Genomic DNA, 20,572 nt, shown 5'->3' with positions numbered 1-20,572 from the left:
GCCTTTCTCATTCCTCGTGGAACACATGGAGCTCATTCCTCTCACTTTTTTCCCTCTCCATGGGAGGCTCATTCCCAGCCATCCTATGGCTTGCTTTTTTTAATTATGTTGGTCTCAGCTCAAATGTCACCTCGCAAGAGAAGCCCTCCTTGATCACCCACTCTGTAGTAATGCCGACCTGCTTGCCCAACCACCAGTACTTCCCTCCACCCTATCATATGGATGTCATGATTCTGGCGGGGAGTGAAGATATTAAATAAAGAAGCAAATAGTTACATTATCTCGCCCATCTTCTTCTTTATGTAATGTCTTCATCCTCTGTAAGAATGTGAGTTTCCCAATAGCAAGGACCTTATCTGTTTACTTACAGTGTTTGACTTCAACAATGAGCACAGCACCTGGCACATTTAGAAGCTTAATGAATATTTGTTGAATGAAAACATGATTGGACAAATGAGTGGGGAATGAGAAGGAAATGAGCATTAGTGTGTATGTGTGAGAGTGAAGAGAAAGGGCATCAAGACAACCCAGAATTATACCAAATTCACAAAATGAGCCAATAGGTAAATGATTTGAAGAGACATTGCTGCAAAGTAGATATACAAATGACCAATAAGCACATAAAGAGATGCTCACCATTAGCCACTAAAGAAAGCAAACCAAAACCACAATGAGATGCCAGTGCACACCCACTAGGATGGCTAGAATTAGACAAATTATCACAAGTGTTATAGAGGATGTGAAGAAATTGGAATCTCCACATATGTCTAGTGGTAATGTAAAATGCTGTATCTTCCATGGAAAATGGTCTGATAGTTCCTTGAAATGTTTAACAGAGTTACCACATGACCCAGCAATTCTACCCCAAGCTATATCCCCAAGAGAAATGAAAATATAAGCCCCCACAAAAATTTGTACATGAATGTTCACAGAGTTTTCATTCACAATAGCCAAAGAGTAGAAACAGCCCAAAAGTCTATCAACTGATACATGAATAAATAAAAGGAACATGCTATAGCCGGAAAATGGATTATTATTTGGCTATGAAAAGGAAGGAAGTACTGATGTAAGGCTCATGAATAAACCTTAAAAACATTATCCTAAGGGAAAGAAGCCAGTCACACACACAGAAAACCCCCTATTGTTAGACTTCACTTATATAAAATGTCCAGAATAGACCAATGTAAAGAAACAAAGAATACACCAGTACTTGCTTTAGACTTGGAGGAGGGGGAAATAAGGAAGGGTCTCAGATTTCTCTTTGGGGTGATGAGAGTGTCATAACTGATTGTGGTGATCGTTGTACAACCGTGTAAATATACTAAAAAATATTGAATGGAACTGTACGGTATGTGAATTACATGTCAATAAACTCATCTTTGAAAAAAAGAAAAACCCCATAAAGGCAATTGGAAAGGAATGGCCAGAGATATGAAGAAAACCAGGAGCACACCATGTCACAGAATGTTTCATGAAAGAGGAGGTGGTCATCAGTGGTCAATTCAGTCAGAGAACAAGTCAGGCAGGACTTAAAAGTGCCCAGCAGAGCTACAAGGAAGGTGCTCAGCAACTTTGCCAAGACTAACATGGGCTGCAGGGAGCCATCTTAGTCAGGGTTCTCCAGAAACAGATTCTGAGGTAAAGAGCACATGTGTTTACCACTAGGCCAGCTGTCAGCCAGAGCTGAATCCTCAAGGGACTCTGGTATGTGGTGTGAGCACACACTTCAATATTGTCCTGCCCAGGCAAGAAAGCTGGGGTATTTATACACCAACTCTGGAGTCCCTGGTCAAGGCCTGCCCCCACAGTGTGAACTCTCTCTTCAGCACTTCCATTGCTGGGTGGAGTGGCCTTCTGCGGCCCAGGGAACAGGTACAACTTGCTGGAAGTCACCAGAAAGCACTAAAATTCCAGGAGCTGCAAAGAGACATGCATTGCACCAGGAGGGTTGGCATGTTCTTTGAGGAGGAAGATTGGTCAAGGCTGAAAAAGGCAGTGGTAAGCAATGCAGAGCACAGATGCAGGGGCCAGAAGACTACTGTCCTCCAGTCTCAACTGGGAGGGGAGGCCGGAGGTTAGGGGAGGATACAAGAGAGGATACAGGCTTGAGAAAGGAGGGAGACAGCTGCTGACGTGAAGCTGGGCATCTTCTACCTGCTGAGAATGGGGGAGGTGGCAAGGTCAGAGGCTTGAGGAAGGGGAAGCGGGCCTCACTTAACTGGAGCCTGGCCCACTCTAGGACAAATTCTCCAGGTTCCACACTGACTCAGAAAATGTTCCCCACCTCCTGCAGCCCGCCATGATCCCATTATGTCTCTGCTCACCTCCATTTGAGCCCTTTTGTTTCCCTTTCATGCATCCATCCATCAGCAATCTGTGGGCCCCAGAAAGGTGCTGGCCACAGCGGCGCATTGCCTGCCTGCCCTCAGGAAACACTCCCATCAATATAGTTTGGATATTTGTCCCCACTCAAATCTCATATTGAATTGTAATCCCCAGTGCTGAGGTGGGGTCTGGGGGAAGGTGTTTGGGTCACAGAGGTGGATCCCTCATGGCTTGGTCCTCTCTTCACCATAGTGAGTGAGTTCTTTCAAGATCTGGTCAATTAAAAGTGTGTGGCACCTCCTCCCACCTCTCCCTGTCTTGATCCTATTTTCATCATGTGATATGTTTGGTCCCCCTTTGCCTTCTACCCTGATTGGAAACTTCCTGAGGCCACGTTATGCTTCCTGTACAGCCTCAAGAACCATGAGTCAAATAAGCCTGTTTTCTTATAAATTACCCAGTTTCAGGTATTTCTTTATAGCCCAAGAATGGCCTGATACACCCAAGTAAGAATATATTAGGTTGGAGCAAAAGTAATTGCAGTTTTTGCCATTAAGAGTAATGGCAGGGCGGGCACAATGGCTCACACTTGTAATCCCAGCACTTTGGGAGGCCAAGGCAGGTAGATTAATTGAGGTGAGAAGTTCAAGACCAGCCTGGCCAACAAGGCAAAACCCTATCTCTACTAAAAATATAAAAATTCACCTGGCGTCATGGCACATGCCTATAAAAAAAAATCCAAGCTACTCAGGAGGCAGAGGCAGGAGAATCGCTTGAGTCTGGGAGGCAGAGGTTATAGTGAGCTGAGATCACACCACTGCACTCCAGCCTGGGTGACAGAGTGAGACTCTGTCTCAAAAAAAAAAACAAAAAGGGCAAAAACTGCAATGACTTTTGCACCAATCTAGCTTCTAAGATACATGGAGGACAGTAAAGCTGTTTTAAATTGTCAGTTTATCTATTTTATGCCCAAATTACCACAGCACTATTCTCTGTGGGGTGAGACTGAGGAGGGTGGAATCAGGGAGCAGGGAAGAGAATGGGCACAGAAATGGAGGGGAAGGGAATGGAGGGTCTGCCCTGCCCTCAGTACTGTTGCATACACATGCTACACCCATCATGCAGGCTCTCACAGCAGCCTTCTAAGATGTGACTTCCTCCAGAACAGAACAGTTTCACACTCCTTCTACAGCCCTAGCTCGTAGGTTCCAAGTAAATGCTTTTCAGGAGGATTGAGCTAATTGGGGGCAGCCCGACGCAGTCAGGTTGTCCCCAGGCTTCCTTCCCCAGCTAGCTTCCTCCTGGCCCTCTCCTGGGCCTGCATTTTGGTTTAGGCCCTTTGCCAGCTCCTGTTCAGCCACGGCTTAACCCCTTCCCAGTCCCGTCAGTCTTCTCACCCTCATCCTCCACATGCCAGTGGGTATTTTGTCCTCTCAAACCTGAGGAGAATCTCACCTTTATCTTCTCCAACCAGTGCAGTCCCTTCTTTCCCATGTGGTGGGAGCATTTCAGACAATGCTCCTCATGAGTCCCACAGTTTTGGATTTCCCACACCATTTATATTTCAAAAGACAGATTTGTGAAACCATGATTTGCCAACTTAATAAAAACACCAAAAATTGCCATGTCATAATTTCATATGAGAAAGAACATTTAACCACCACAACAAAATCTCTCCAAAATAGGAAGCACAGGTTTTCAGAATGAAGTTGGAAGGATGCCTTCCATGACAGCCCAGTTGGTAAATACATAATTTTTCTTAGTTTTTTTTTTCCATTGTGTTACCGATTGGTCAAAATTCTGCCAAAGAACAGCGTTGAGAACCATTGGTCTATGTGACTTTAAGAGTAGGAATTTGAGGCCAGATGAAAGCATGGCTGGAAGGGAGAAGTATTGGGGGTCATAGTGGACAACATGTAGACATCTGCCAACATTATCTGAGCATGTGTTAACAATATCCACAGCCAACTGAGTACTCCAGGACCTTCTTGGCTGCCTTCTAGTTCCTGAAACCTTTATCTGCTTCCCACTTCAACTCTGACTGTATGTCCCCCAAATCTAGCTTATCCTTCACTTCCCTTGGGCTGCTTCTAATTCCTTACAACATTTTATCAGCTGTCATAGGGAAATTAAAGTACTTTTCAGATACTCTGACAATATTCAAAAACTACTTTTACTAGGACAGCAAATCAAATTAGTTGCTGGGGTGACTTTTTACTGGTGCCTTCTAATTCTTGGCCTTTGCTTCTACAGGTACGTATTTAGAACCTAGTCTGCCAGGGTTAATCCAGTAGCAATAAGCTACCTAGTACCCAGATTGTGGTCTTAAAGGCAATTTTCTACTAAAAAGAATCAGCGCTCCTTGGAAAAGTGGTTGATTTTAGGTCTGTATAAGGTGAGCCTGGAATATGTTGTCATACCAGAAAGCAAGAAAGCTATCAAAGACAACCAAGGTAATATCAAAAGACACAGAAGACAACTTGAAGGGGCTACTCCTATTCAAAGATGAAAGGACTTGAGCATCAAAAAGAAAAATAACACATGGAATGGATTGAAACGTATCACATGTATTAAAACCTGTAAGAGCACAAAGATAAAGACATAATTGATAACTTTGGAAGATGCTTGAGAAACAACTGATTAGTCAGGAACTTGATTAAGAAAAAGAATCAAACATTCACCCTGACTTTTCTGTTCCAACAACACTTCAAGGTAACCAAATAGATGTTAGGGCAAAGTTCTTCTCCACAGAAGAATTGTAGCTAACAAATACAGAAGGGGCAATAGAGTTATATCACTATTTTGCAACATTTTAAAGAAATCATGGATCTAAACAACTATCTCCAGTACTGCTAAAACCATTAAGTAAAGGACCAGTGGGAAACTTCATGTAATGATCAGGCTAACAACACTTGAACCTACCGATCAATTGTAAAATTACAAAAACAGAGACAGCTGGACATCGTGTGCCTCCTGACTCAATGGAACATGAAGTGCACACGTCATTATGTTCACCGAGGTGGTCTTGCCAAAACAAAGAAAATAGAGCCTAAATCTGAATAAGAGGCTCTATTTTACTACAGGACATACAGAGAACAGAAGAATGTGTTAAATTGTGGGAATGCATTCAGCAAGATCCAGAATACAGGAAATGCCATAGGAAAAATCACCTGCTTTCTTCAATGAATAAATAGCAAGAAAATAAAAGAAGGGAGGACCTAGATACTTAAAAATGCTTTAGAGATGCATCGGTAAGATGCAGAGCATGTAACTGGCTTGGGTTCTGAATAGGACAAAATGTTACAATGCAAATGGACAAATCTGAATATTTACTGGATATTTAGTGATAGTAAGGAATGACTACTTTATAGATGTGATAATGGTAGGGTAGTCATGTTTTTAAAAAAGTACTTATCTTTTAGAGGTATATACTGGAGTATTTTTAAAAGAAAGTGCTTTATGCCTGCAATGTTTTAAGATAGCCCAGAGGAGGAGAAGAGGAGGGAGAGGTGTCCAGGTAAGCAAGATGGGGCAGGTGCTGCTAACTGCTCGAGTGAGATGATGAGTACATGGTATATTATCTTCCTACTTTTATATATGTTTGGAATGTTCCATAATAAAAAGTAAAACCCTAGCTTCCCAAAAGTTGTTAGCAATGTGCTTTCCTGCCATAATGAGCACACTAAGATTATAATCGATAGGAATAAAACAAGCAAAAAAGCTTGCTAGCTGGGCATGGTGGCTCACATCTGTAATCCCAGCACTTTGGGAGGCCAAGGCAGGCAGATCACTTGAAACCAGGAGTTCGAGATCAGCCTGGGCAACATGGTGAAACCCTGTCTCTACTAAAAATAGAAAAAATTGGCTGGGCATGGTGGTGCGTGCCTGTGGTCCCGGCTACTCAGGAGGCTGAGGCATGAGAATCACTTGAACCTGGGAGGCAGAGGTTGCAGTGAGCCGAGACCCTGTCTCAAAAAAATATATAAATAAAAGCTTGCCTCCCACTTAATTTTAATGTACCCCACAAATGAGAGTCTGAGACTGAAGGAAGACTTTTTTTTTGTTTTCCACAGTAACATAGTAACATATAAAGAGAATGGCAATAAGACAAATGGGTGGCAAAAAAGCTACATGGTTTCTCTTCCAGACACTGTATAACAACAAGGAAAAAGAAAGAACTAAACTATCATAATGCAGGCTTGATGTTTCTCATGGAAGCAGATGGGAATAGTAACAATAATAGCTAACACTTACTGAGCACTTACTAAATGCTAGTCACTGTGCTAAGCACTTTATAGTACATACAACACTAAAGAATTAGTGACACCCCCCTTCCAGCTACAAATATGCTAAACACACCAGGCCAGTCTGCTTCTTCCTCTGTGGCCTTCACCCATTCTGTTGCTTCAGCCTTATAATCGCAGCTTTTTTCCTTCATTTTTTTTTTTTAGACATAGTCTCACTCTGTCGCCCAGGCTGGAGTGCAGTGGCACAATCTCGGCTCACTGCAACCTCCACCTCCTGGGTTCAAGTGATTCTTTGGCTTCAGCCTCTCGAGTAGCTGGGATTACAGGTGTGTGCCACCAGGCCCAGCTAATTTTTTGTATATTTAGTGGAGACAGGGTTTCACTGTGTTAGCCAGGATGGTCTCAATCTCCTGGCCTCGTGATCTGCCTGCCTCAGCCTCCCAAAGTGCTGGGATTACAGGTGTCAGCCACCACACCCAGCCTTTTTTTTTTTTTTTTTAATACAGGGACTCTGCTGCTCAGGCTGCAGTGCAGTGGCACAGTCATAGTTCACTGCAGCCTCAAACTCCTGGGCTCAACCTATCCTCCTATCTCAGCCTCCCAGTAGCTGGGACTACAGGCATATGTCACTGGGCCCAGCTAATTTTTTTTTTCTTTTGTAGAGACAGAGTCTCCCTCTGTTACCCAGACTGGTCTCAAAATCTTGGCCTTGAGCCATTCTCTCACCTCAGCCTCCAAAACTGCTGGAATCACAGCCATGAGCCATCACACCCAGCTACAGCTGTCGTTTTTCAGCACCAACTATGTATTTAATATTAGCAATGTGTAATGTATGTACATCAATTCACATTAATCCTGACTCAAACTCCAAGGGGGGATGTTATCACCTTCCTTTCACAGATGAAGAAACTGAGGTTTGGACAAGAAACTTGCCCAAGATGACACAGCCAGCAATAAAGCAGGGTTTCAAACTGACCCCAAGCCTGCCTCTTAATCACCATCCTGTATCTACAGCTCAAATGGTCCTTCTGTGACACTCCTCTGTTCTCCCATGACACTGTTTATACCTTCAGTTTTTGGTATCAATGTCATTATGTCATTCAAGTTCATCGAGGGTAGGGATGGTGTCTGTTCAGTGAATACCAATCAGGCACTGAATCTTCCACAGTGCCCAGCACACAGCTGGTGCTTCATAAATGTGGCCTGAATTGCATCACATTTATTAAGATCAAGATGAAACAAACCAATGCTTACAGTCAATTTTCTTAATACACCATATAATTATCCCCCTTCATTTTTATCCAAGTAATAGTATCTAGCACACTGGAATTCATTGTTTGGATATGTTACAACCAGAAGAAAAGTATAATTTCATTACAACTGGATGTTGATGCAAAACCATGAATGGTAATATGGTATTTTGGCAAGTGCATCTCAGAAACCTATGACATTTTGAGGCATAGAAAAGACAGTAAGTTCTTAACCATGTGTTCTTTCTTTGAATTTGGCAACTTCCCCTCTAGATTCTTTAAAATCATACATAGCCACTCTAGCCCTTTGATATGGCGTGGCTCTATGTCCCCACCCAAATCTCAGCTCAAATTGTAATCTCCACATATCAAGGGAGGGACCTGTAATCCCCACATGTCAAGGAGGGAAGGTGATTGGATCATGGGGGTGTTTTTCCCCATTTTATTCTCATGATAGTGAGTCCTCAGGAGATCCGATGGTTTTATAAGTGTTTGAAAGTTTCTCCTTCGCGCCTCTCTCTCCTACTGCTTTGTGAAGAAGATGCCTGCTTCCTCTTCCATCACAATTTTAAGTTTCCTGAGGCCTCCCCAGCCAGGCAGAACTGTGAGTCAATTAGACCATTTTCTTCATAAATTACCCAGTCTCGGGCAGTTCTTTACAGCAGTGTCAAAATGGACTAACCCTTTTTAATTTTAACCCCACTGATAAAATATAATTGTTCAAAGTGGAAAAGAAAAAATATCACTCTTCATTATTTAATGCAAACAAACCAAATTGGAAAAAATATGTGTTTCCTCCCCAGAAAAATCTATGTCTCTTATTTTTACCATCCTTGGTTCTTTGTTTTATATCATCTACTCTTAATTCAGAAAATGCCTGTCTAAATTCACTTTCTTAGCTCAAGTTACTAAACCCTTGTTCTTGTATTTGACACTAACTCAAATAGCCTTGAAACAATTATCCTCTCTACTCCCTTCAGAATTGTCTATACTTTAATGAGTTCCCACTTAAATCTCTTCTTTGCCAAAGAATACCACGCTGAAGAACTAAGATCCTTAAATCCCCTTTGTCATTCCTGTTGCCCTCTGCTGTACCTTCTCCATTTCTAGAATATCCTTTTATAGTAAGGTGCCTGGAACTGTGCATAGTATTTCAAACGTGGCTTCACCGACCCTTACAGATAACTGTGATAATTCTCTGGATTTATATTCAATCCCTCTTCTTAAGCATATCTAAATGGGAGTGTTTATACTGTCTTTATTGTTTTCAAACTCTGAAAGTTTAAAATGTTAGGTTTTTTTCTCCTTCCCTTTTATTCATTCACATTTCTGGCTTCCAAACACACTGAGAAATTCTGGACCATTCTGGCAGCTAAACATACATTTTTTTTCAAGGGTTCTGGAATGTAAAGTGTATTTAACCAGGTTCACTTTAAAGAGCTGGTGCAGGCAATTCTGGCTGTTTCTTCGGGAGGCCAATAACTCAAAAGGCTGACTCGCTTACCTGATTGCAGATCCAGAGAAGCCATAGGATAGATCATCTCTAAGGATTCCTGACTTATATGTCTGGAATTTGATGTTGGCTGCCAAATGAGACTTCAGGATAGGGTGTCAGCTAAGGTGTCTATAAGTGGCCTCTCCATGTGGCCTGGGCCTCCTCACAGTATGATGATGGGTTCCTAGAACAAGCTTCTCAAAAGAGAGTACCAAGAAGAAGGTGTACTGTCTTTTCTAACCTAGCTGTGGAAGTCATACAGCACCATTTATGTTGCATTCTGTTCATGTAAGTGAGCCACTGGGCTGAGCACAGGGGCTCACACCTGTAATCCCAGCACTTTGGGACTCCGAGGCAGGTGAGTCAAGACTAGCCTGGCCAACATGGTGAAACTCTGTCTCTACTAAAAAAAAAAATTAGCTGGGTGTGGTGGCCCATGCCTGTAGTCCCAGATACTTGGGAGGCTGAGGCGGGAGAATTGCCTGAGCCTGAGAGGCAGAGGTAGCAATGAGCCAAGAGTACGGCATTGCACTCCAGCCAAAGTGACAGAGCAAGACTCCATCTCAGTCAATCAATCGAGTCATTGATATAGTTTGGATGTGTATGTCTCCTCCAAATCTCATGTTGAAATATGGTCTCCAACATAGGAGCTGGGGCCTAGTGGGAGGTGTTTGGGTCATGGGAATGGATCTCTCATGAATGTCTTGGTTCCTTCCCTATGGTAATGAGTTATCAGAAGATCTGATTTTTTAAGAGTCTGAGACCTCCCCCATCACTTCTCTCCCTCTATGACCTGCCTGCTCCCCCTTCACCTTATGCCATGAATAAGAGCTTCCTGAGAACAATTAAAAAAAAAAAAAAGAGTTTCCTCAGAAGCTGAGAAGATACTGGTGCCATGCTTATACAGCCTGCAGAATTGTGAGCCAAATAAACTCTTTTCTTTATAAATTACCCAGCCTCAGGTACTTCTTTATAGCAACACAAAATGGACTAACAGTCACTAAGGCCAACCCATATTTAAGAAGAGAATGAGATTCTCTCTGTTGATAGAAGTGTTGAAGAATTTGACATGGTAACATGCTTTTGGAGGACTCTGGAAATGAATTCATTCCTAGCCTGATTTCACCTCCATTGTCAAGACATTGGAAAGAGAGAACATAGCTTTTGCAGAACACTTCTGTGAGGGTATTACCTTTACCCACTACGTCAAGCTACATGACTGAATCTGTCTCTCCAAATCACTCCTGCTCACTCTGGGGGAGATTCCTACCTTGGTACTAAAGCAGTAAGGAGGAAGAAAAGAACTGGAATCTTATAACATCCAAGAGTCAGGGATAATAAGGAAAGCAGCCAATTCCTTCCCCCTATAGAGGCTGCCTTAATCTAGAAAGTACAAGAAAACATATATTAATGACATATTCAAGCTTTTTAAATCGAACTTAGAAATATGAGGTTAATGATTTATTTTCCAATAGGAAAATTCTCTTTATATTGACAATTTTGCCCTCATAAATGTCAAGCCATTTATTCTATTGCTCAGGTGCCCATATTTTCAATGGAAGTATTTCCTTGTAAATATTAAGAGATATCAACCCTGAATTCAATTCATTTTTCTCCACGTGCTAAAAATTAGAATATCACAGCAGGGCACAGTCTCATTGATGTTAACAGGGATCAGTGAGAAAAAGGAGACCCAAAGTCTTCTGTTTGATTTTCCTTTTAAGACCCACAATTGGATAATAGTAGCTATTTTTGAACTCATCTGCACTCATTGATCTAACTTGTCAGAAATCAATCAATAATCAATCAATATGTTCTCTGAACTAAGCAGTGAATTTGGGAACATTCAATTAAAATCATAGTGCCACCATAGTGACCCCACTCCAGCCACTTATCCTTAGTTAAACCACATCTCAGATTTTTCATCTATCAATAATGGTACTACTGATTTTGCCATCACAAAAATAAGTTGATTAACAAAGTGTAACCCCTAATGTCTAATTATTTTCTCCAGAGACTCTGTGCCTATAATTCCAGAAGCAGCTAAGAGAGAGAAAGGTAGTGTAGTTACAACATGTAGATGTACTGAGAGTGAACACTTGATGTCTCAGGTATAATATAGGCAGTTGTGGTCATTTCCACTTTTAAAACTCTATTTGTTGTTTAAAATAATATGACTTTGTTAATATTCCAGTTACCTATTAACTGTGTAACAAACTACTCCAAAATGTAGCAGCTCCAAACAATACTTTATTATTAGTACCATATACTTCATGATTTTGTGGATCAAGAATGCCAACAGTAGGCCAAGCCTTGTGGCTCATGCCTGTAATCCCAGTACTTTGGGAGGCTGAGGCAGGCAGATCAGGAGTTTGAGACCACTCTGGCCAACATAGTGAAACCCTGTCTCTACTAAAAATATGAAATAGTAGCTGGGTGTGGTGGCACATGCCTGTAATACCAGCTACTTGGGAGGCTGAGGCAGAAGAATCACTTAAACCTGGGAGGTAGAGGTTGCAGTGAGCCGAGATCGTGCCACTGCACTCCAGCCTGGGCAACAGTGCAAGACTCAGTCACACACACACACACACACACACACACACACACACACACACAAAATGCCAACAGGGCAGTAAGGGTAGCTCATCACTGCCTTATGATGTCTGGGACCACAGCTGGAATAACTTGGAAATGCTGTAGCTCCCCATGTCTCTGTCTCTCTCTTATTCCCTTCCTCCTTCAAGATAAAAGCCTGAATCTGTTTCTCCCCATAGCCTCTCCATGTAACTGGTTTGGGTTTGCTCACAGCATGGAAACCTCCAGGTAGACATATTTCTTACATGGCAACTGAGGACTCCACAAAGTTGTTCCCATAAACAGAAACAAGAAGGTGTAAGACTTGTAAGATATTGGCCCCAAGTGGCACAGGGTTACTTCTATTGGTCAAAAAAGAGTCTACTTAGATTCAAGGGGGAAGGAATATAGATCCCATGACTCAATAGTAGTTTGGAAGACTCTGAGGCATCTTTATCCAGCCACAGTTAATTATATCCTGGCAGGCCTTACAATGTAGCAGACCCTGTAGTTTCTGATAATGGAAGAGAAACTCTGCTATAGTTTGAATGTGTGTCCCCTGACCCCCACAAAACTCATGTTGAAATTTAATCCTGATGTTGGAGGTGGGCCCTAATGGGAGGTGTTTGGGTGCTGGGGGTGGATCCCTCATGAATGGCTTGGTGCAGTCCTGGTGATAGTGAGTGAGTTCTTCCTCATTTAGCTCCCACAGAAGCTGGTTGTTTAAAAGAGCCTGGCACCCAACCTTGATTCCTCTCCCACTGTGTGGTCTCTGCATATGCCAGCTCTGCTTACCTTCTGCCCTCACCAGATGCCCAGTCTTCCAGTCAGCAGAATCATGAACCAAACCAACCTTTTTTTATTTATAAATTACCCAGTTTCAGATTTTCCTTTATAGCAACATAAAATGCATTAAGACAAGCACTTATTGGACCAACTCTCCCAAAGATAACAAAATAAATACTGGACAAAACATAAATAAATACCTGAAAGTACTGAAGATCACCCAAAAGCAGATACTAGAGGAAAGTCAATACTTGGAGAGGGAATGGCACGAGTTAAAATTTTCACTTTTATATCTAAGGGTAGGCCCTAATCTACGCCAAGCAGGGTAGCTAACACTAAGATAGAAAGTCTTATGTCTTACTGGCTTGAAGAATAAGAAAAAATAGTTCAGGGCAGCCACAGTAGCCTAAAAGTGAAGGTGGGGTGCCCCAAAAGAGCAAAAAAGAGAGACAGTCTCAAATTCTGCATATGAACTCTGCCCAAATCTTTAGCTGAACTCCGAACTATTCAAATATAAGACAGACTCCAAGAGCCCAGGTGAGACAAAAGTGTTGAGATTTCAGCTTCTTTTTAGTGAAATTAGCTGTTTTTTTTTTAAGCAATAACTTTTAGAAGGACAAAACAGAATCCAAAGTATTAGCAATGTATCATTCAATGTTCAGGATACAATTCAAATATGTAAACATGTTAGAAAATGTAACCCAGACTCAAGAGAAAGTGACATCAATTGCAATCGTGACCCTCATATTGAAATTAGCATAGACGGAGTTTAAAACAGCTGTTTTAACTATGCTGAAGGGCATAAAAGAAAATATGCTTTTAATGAATGAACAAATAGGAAATCTCAGCAGAGAAATGAAAGCTATAAAAATAATTAAATGGAAAGTTAATGAAAAACAAAATATCTAAAATAAAAATTCGTGGGTGGGCTTAGTATAAAAAGAATAGAAGTGACAAAGGAAAGTGTCAGTAAGCTTGAAAATTCTTCAGGAGAAATTATTCATTCTGAAGAACAGAGAGAGAAAAACTGAAAAATTTGAACAGAACTTCAGAGATCTGTGGAACAATATCAGAAAGTGTAAGGCATGTAAAATTTGAGGCTCAAGAATTAAAGAGAGAGGAAGTGTAGGGGAGAATCTTTGAAGAAATAATAACCAAATTTTCCGAAATCTGGTTAAGGAAACAAATCTACAGATTCAGGAAGCTAAGCAAACCACAAGAAGAATACATACAAAGAAAATCACATCTATGTACATAGTCAAACTGCTGAGAACAAAGAAAAGGGAAAAATCTTGAAAGCAGCTAGAGAAAAACAACAGAAACAAAAGAAAAAGTAAGAATTAAAACTGCCTTCTTGTCAGAAACAACAGAGACTGCTCTTGTACCATGTCTCACGCCTATAATCCAGCACTTTGGGAGGCTGAGGCAGTTGGATCACTTGAAGCCAGGAGTTCAAGATCAGCCTGGCCAACATGGTGAAACCCTGTCTCTACTAAAAATATAAAAATTAACTTGGCATAGTGGCAGGCACCTGTAGTTCCAGCTACTCAGGAGCCTGAGGCAGGAGAATTGCTAGAACCCAGGAGGCAGAGGTTGCAGCGAGCCAAGATGGCACCACTGCACTCTAGCCTGAGTAGCAGGATAAGACTTCATCTCAAAAAAGAAAGAAAGAAAATAAACATCAGAGACCAAGAGAAATCTTTAAAGTGGTGAAAACACAGTGGCTCACTCCTGTAGTATCAGCAATTTGGGAGGCCAAGGCAGGCAGATTGCTTGAGCACAGGAGCTCAAGGCCAGCCTGGGCAACATGGAGAACTCTTGTCTGTACAAAAAAAAGAAAAAAATTAGCCAGATGTGGTAGCAGAGGTTGTAGTGAGCCGAGGTTGCAACCCTGCACTCCAGCCTGGGCAATGAAGCGAGACTCTGTCTCAAAAATGAATGAATGAATGAATGCAAAACACCACGGTTACTGCAGAATTTTATATCCAGCAAAAATATCTTTCAAGAATGAAGCCAAAATAAAGATGTTTTCAGATAAACACAATAGAACAGTAAGGAATACGATACCTTATAAAACATACCTTTACTAATTGCAACTGAGCTTATTAACAGTGTTTATTTAGGATATAAACTTATTTTGCTCTTTTAATATTCCCAACTTTTTTGCTACTTCATTTCACTTCAGCTTCTTTAATCTGTGCACAATTTTGCCACTTGTCACCTCTTTCTCTATTCTCCTTCTATGTATTGAAGAATATTGAGAGTTGACTGATGGAACAGTAATAAAGAACTACAATTTTGAGCAAGCACTCTTCTAGAATCTTTTCATGGCTGTTACATTCAATCCTTATTCCTAACAACAGTTGGGGCTGGTATTATCAGGAAAAAATTACAGAAAATAAACCAAGAGAAACTAATTACCAGTCATCTGTCCAAAGTCATACAGCTAATAAGTGCTAGAATCAGGTCCAGGTAGTGGTTCTTGAGCTGTTTGAATAATATTATATGGACACTCACATATAGCTTGAAAATGGATTAAGACCTTACGGACCTCTTCTGAGAGCTTACACTTAGTGTAAGATCTTAGTATGTGCTTCCTGAATGCCATTGACCTATAAGTAGAGACAGAGAACCTTAGCTATGCTATTTGAGTAGCTAAGTCTTTTTTTTTTTTTTTTTTTGAGATGGAGTTTCACTGCTGTTACCCAGGCTGGAGTGCAATGGCGTGATCTTGGCTCACCGCAACCTCAGCCTCCTGGATTCAGGCAATTCTCCTGCATCAGCCTCCCAAGTAGCTGGGATTACAGGCGTGTGCCACCGTGCCCAGCTAATTTTTTGTATTTTTTTTTTAGTAGAGACAGGGTTTCACCATGTTGACCAGGATGGTCTTGATTTCTTGACCTCGTGATCCACCTGCCTCAGACTCCCAAAGTGCTGGGATTACAGGCTTGAGCCACCGCGCCCGGCCATCTTTTTTCATTGTAAAGGAAAACTTTCAGTTTAGCACTCTGGTAGCATCCATTAATTGCCCGTTCGCTGCCTGCCCTCTTCCACACCCCACACCTTCCTTTCTTTAGCAATAAGGAGCACCCTCAACAGCCCCCAAACATAACATTTTAGCTGAGCTCATAGCTTCTCAACCAGAGACTGTATTCCCAGCCTCCCTTGAAGCTGGGTGTGGCAACATGACCAAGTTTGGGCAAATCCAAACTATGAGTAGATATGAGTATGACCAGAGTTCAACTTCTGGTCAAATTCATGAAGAAAAACACACTCGTCTTAGACTCCCTATCCTCCCTTTCCTGAGGGCTGGAAAATGGAAACATGAGCCTCTGCTTTGGAACTGGAGATGGGAGCCACATGTTAAAAGGCAGCAGAGCTCACCTGTCTAGCAGTCCTCAAAGAGCACAGCCATCTTGCCAGCCCTTGATGGCTCACTTCTGCACTGGGCATAGCATACTCTTATAATAACTGGGGGGAGGAAGGGAGGAAGGAAAGAGGAAGGAAGGAAGGAAGGAAGGAAGGAAGGAAGGAAGGAAGGAAGGAAAGAAGGGAGGGAGGAAAGAAGGAAAAGGAAGGAAAGGAAAGAAGGAAAAGGAAGGAAAGGAAAGAAAGGAGGGAGGGAGGAAAGGAGGGCAGGCTAAAGACTTGTATTGGATACCTGTATGTATAACCATCTATCTCTCTGTAACTTGGGATTCTACTTAATTTCTCTATGCTTCTGTTTTCCCATCGCTAAGATGGGGTGACCCTTTACTTCTTCACAGGGCTGGCCTGAGAATGAAGTAAGATGGTGTGTATAAACATTAGCACTGCACTTGGCACACAGCAAGAGCCCAATACACGTTGCATTTATTGTGTCACTGGGCTAGATGCTATGGAAGATTTGCATACAGGCAAACTCTTTCCCTTTAAGTACTGAGTGTCCTCACACTGTGAAGACAGTATCTGCTTCATGAATGCCATCAACCTCTGAGTGGAGGCAGAGAAACTATTGCTTCTAGGACAGAAGGTAATGATGTCATAGGCTGTTTTAATCTTCATTTGACAACCCTTCTTTCTCACCATTCTCAAGTCATCTTTCCTAAAAGAATGAAGGTAGCCGGGCGCGGTGGCTCACGCCTGTAATCCCAGCACTTTGGGAGGCCAAGGCGGGTGGATCACACGGTCAAGAGATCGAGACCATCCTGGTCAACATGGTGAAACCCCATCTCTACTAAAAAATACAAAAAATTAGCTGGGCATAGTGGCGCGTGCCTGTAATCCCAGCTACTCAGGAGGCTGATGCAGAAGAATTGCCTGAACCCAGGAGGCAGAGGTTGCAGTGAGCCCAGATCGCGCCATTGCACTCCAGCCTGGGTAAACAAGAGCAAAACTCCGTCTCAAAAAAAAAAGAATGAAGGTAAACAACAGGAACACATGGACACAAAGAGGGAAACAATGGACATCGGGGCCTACTTGAGGGTGGAGTTAGGAAGAAGGGAGAGGTTCAGAAAAGATAACTATTGTGTACTACACTTATTACCTCGGTGACTAAATAATCTGTACACTAAATCCTGTGACATGCAGCTTACCAATATGACAATCCCACACATGTACCCTAAACCTAAAGTAAAAGTTAAGAAGAGAAAGAATAAATGATTTTTTAAAGACACAAAATTTCTTTTGTAGTTGGGAGGATGTGTATGTGCATATGTGTGTATATATGTGTGCATGAATGTATATGCAGGTGTATGTGTGTGTATATATATCAGGTTAATTCTTAAAAAATTATGAATACCTCATTTTGAGACTGGCTCATTACTAGGTTACTAGGATGATAAATTTCTTTCAATAAAAGAAATTATTATTTTCCTGCTGTATTACTAGACACTTCCCTCCCATGCTCCACACTCCCGCCAAGTCTGAGCATCTCTCAATTCTCTTTTGAAAGGATATGTAATACATTTAACAAGCGAAAGGGTGGTATGACTGTTCAACATTCAATTCATGTCTTCAGCACCAACAGAGGAAAGGTTACAAATATAAGTGCAGCCCCTTGTTTATTGCAATTTCACAGCTGTGGCAAATGCCACAGAACTCGGGGCGGCCACATGAATTAGTAAAACCTGGCAGGAATGTTTCCTTTCCCCTGGCTGCCTCATTGTTTTTCAGGGTGGCTGCCAGTTAATGCTTATAATATGTTAATTTGTGAAAATAGAGAATAAAAAGAAGGATAAGGAGAGGAGGACTTGGGGAGAGCCAGGGAAGGAGGGTAGGGCCAGACTGGCAAAGGAGGAGAAGATGCCAGAGAAAAGGGGGAGAAGAGGGGAGAGAAGGGAAGGGGCAGAGGGAAGGGCAATGCAGTTTAGGTAGAAGGAGACTGTTCAAAGAAAAGTGGGGGAAGTCAGACACATGAAGAAAGGAGTCATTTCCGTTTTCTCTCTGGCAGTGAGATAAGGATGATGGGAGAAGACATATAGTGATAATCTCCAAACTAATGAAGGAGCCAAATCTCAGTCTGGACTCTTTTTAGCACCTTGAACATTGGAAAGAGTGCTATTTGTATCAATATTAAGGCACACATCTCCCCTCATGCCTTCATTCCTCCTTCTGGTGATAAGTTATTGCCAACAGCTCTGAGTCTATGAGTAACTCTGAGAAGGCCAGACTCCAACTCTCGAACCCTAAATTCTGACCCATCCCCCACCGGGTGTGGCCACACTGTCATGGCCAGGACCCACAGATGGGTTTAAGTAAGGGAGGTATTGGCAGTCTAGGTTGCATGCTCGCCCTCCAGAGGAGGTACTGCAGGTGGGGCCGTCATGCTGCTCCTGATATATTGAACAGTAGGGCTTCCTCCCTTACTTGAGGTCTCTGCCTCTATACACAATGCCCTGCCAGCCTCCCATAGAAAAGGTAAGGGTTGCCTTGACTGGGAGAAGGGTAAAAAAGAAACACAAAATTTGGTAGGGAAAATGGACTAGATAAATAATGGAGGCAACAGGCTGTGAAATCCGAACTCTCATTTCCAGCTATTTCTCTAACCAGTTCTGTCTCAGCAAGTGCAAATAAATGGTTTTTGGAATAAATAATTTTTTTTAGACCAAGTTTTGCTCTCGTTGCCCAGGCTCGAGTGCAGTGGCGTGATCTCGACTCACTGCAACCTCCACCTCCTGGGGTCAAGCGATTCTCCTGCCTCAGCCTCCTGAGTAGCTGGGATTATAGGCATGCACCACCATGCCCAGCTAACTTTTTGTATTTTTAGTAGAGACGGGGTTTCACCATGTTGGTCAGGCTGGACTCAAACTCTTGACCTCAAGTGATCCACCTGTCTTGGCCTCCCAAAGTACAGGGATTACAGGTGTAAGCCACCACTCCCGGCCAACAATTTATTTTTCAACAAATCTTTTAGGTCCAAGAAAACCTAGAACATGGAAGTATTAACACTGAAGTACACACATTGAGCTCTTTTTTCCAATTTAACAGAATTATCATTTTTGTGAAAGGCTCTGGATGAACAGCTTTGGGTAATGTCGGGGTTCACCACGGGGCCCTGGTGTCCACACTTGGACTGTGTGGCTTCCCTCCACTCTTGCAGTCGCTATCTTTTGAACTACCACATGCCAAATGCTTATTTTCCAGCCCCCTCTTCTACTGTCCTATTGTGACACAAACTCCCTCCATGTTAGTAAAAACCTAAGAAAGCCTGGAGAAAACCTTGTCTTCAGCCCCAGCCCCAGCTTTGCTACCACAAAAAGGGCAAACTCAGTGCCAGGTTTCATCAGCCACCTTCCTCCTGCAGAAGGGCTGTCAGAGGGCAAAGTGCCTTTCCCCATTTCCAAACCAGCCAGACTCATTCCCAGGAACCAACCAAGGAAAAATGCTTACCTCTCCATCAGTGGCTTCCATTTTGACAGATCTGAGTTGACTTGTCAAAGGCTGAGTTATAGTTCATAGTTGAGTTTGAAAGGAAAAAAGAAAAATAATAAAACAAGTTGTCAGATATTCTCTCCATGTGCATTGAGTTTTAAAAGCTTTCTCTGCCGATTTCTTACACCAGCCCCAAGTAGAAATAATAGATATCTCCTTTAGGAAAACCAGTCATCAGGTTGAAGCTGAGCAGATTTGTGTGGAAAGAGCCCATCTGACATGAAGGATAAAGGCAGTATGGTATATTAATGTGAGTACAAGCTTTGGAGCCAGACTTCTTAAGTTCAAATCTCAGGTCCACCATTTACTATTTCTGGGACCCTGGGAAAGTTAGTTAATCTATGCCTCAATTTCTTCAACCTCAAAATGCAAGTGTTAGCAATGAAATCTATGAATTTCATAGAGTTGGGAGGATGAAGTAAAGTGGATAATTAGCTGGCACCTGGTAAACTCCACTTATATTAACCATTACTACTACTGCTATGATGATTATTATTATACATTCTTTGGAACAAGAGTCTCTAGTATGGAACTAGTTTTCCAGTCGCTAAGAGAACTATGTCCAGGAGGAAAAGCCCTACCTGGGTAAGTCACTTCTTTTTCCCATTGTATTTCAACTGTGATTACTCACTACAGTAAAGAGGACAGATTAGAAAAAAGGTGAGCAAATAATTAAAGTGGTACTTTCCAGCCCTCTTGGTTAAGCTTTTACCCAAAAACTAGAAGTCAACAGCTACAAATTGAGGGATTCCCAAGAGGGGCTTATGCTGGGCACAAAGGAGCACACAAAATACAGTTTTATTGATTATGTAATTGTGAGTTTAGAGTTGTATATGACAACAGCTGTCCTCCAATGAAACATTTGGAGCAATAGTTGCATTTATTAGCACAGAATTGATTTTTAAAAACTCAAGGAGGGCACAGAATTCTTATGAACTGTAAATTAGTAAATTGCTTTTTAATCTACCATAAAAGATCAGTGA

This window comes from Callithrix jacchus, chromosome 2 (assembly GCF_049354715.1).
Source record: "Callithrix jacchus isolate 240 chromosome 2, calJac240_pri, whole genome shotgun sequence".
NCBI lineage: Eukaryota > Metazoa > Chordata > Mammalia > Primates > Cebidae > Callithrix > Callithrix jacchus.
This window is presented reverse-complemented; position numbering follows the sequence as displayed.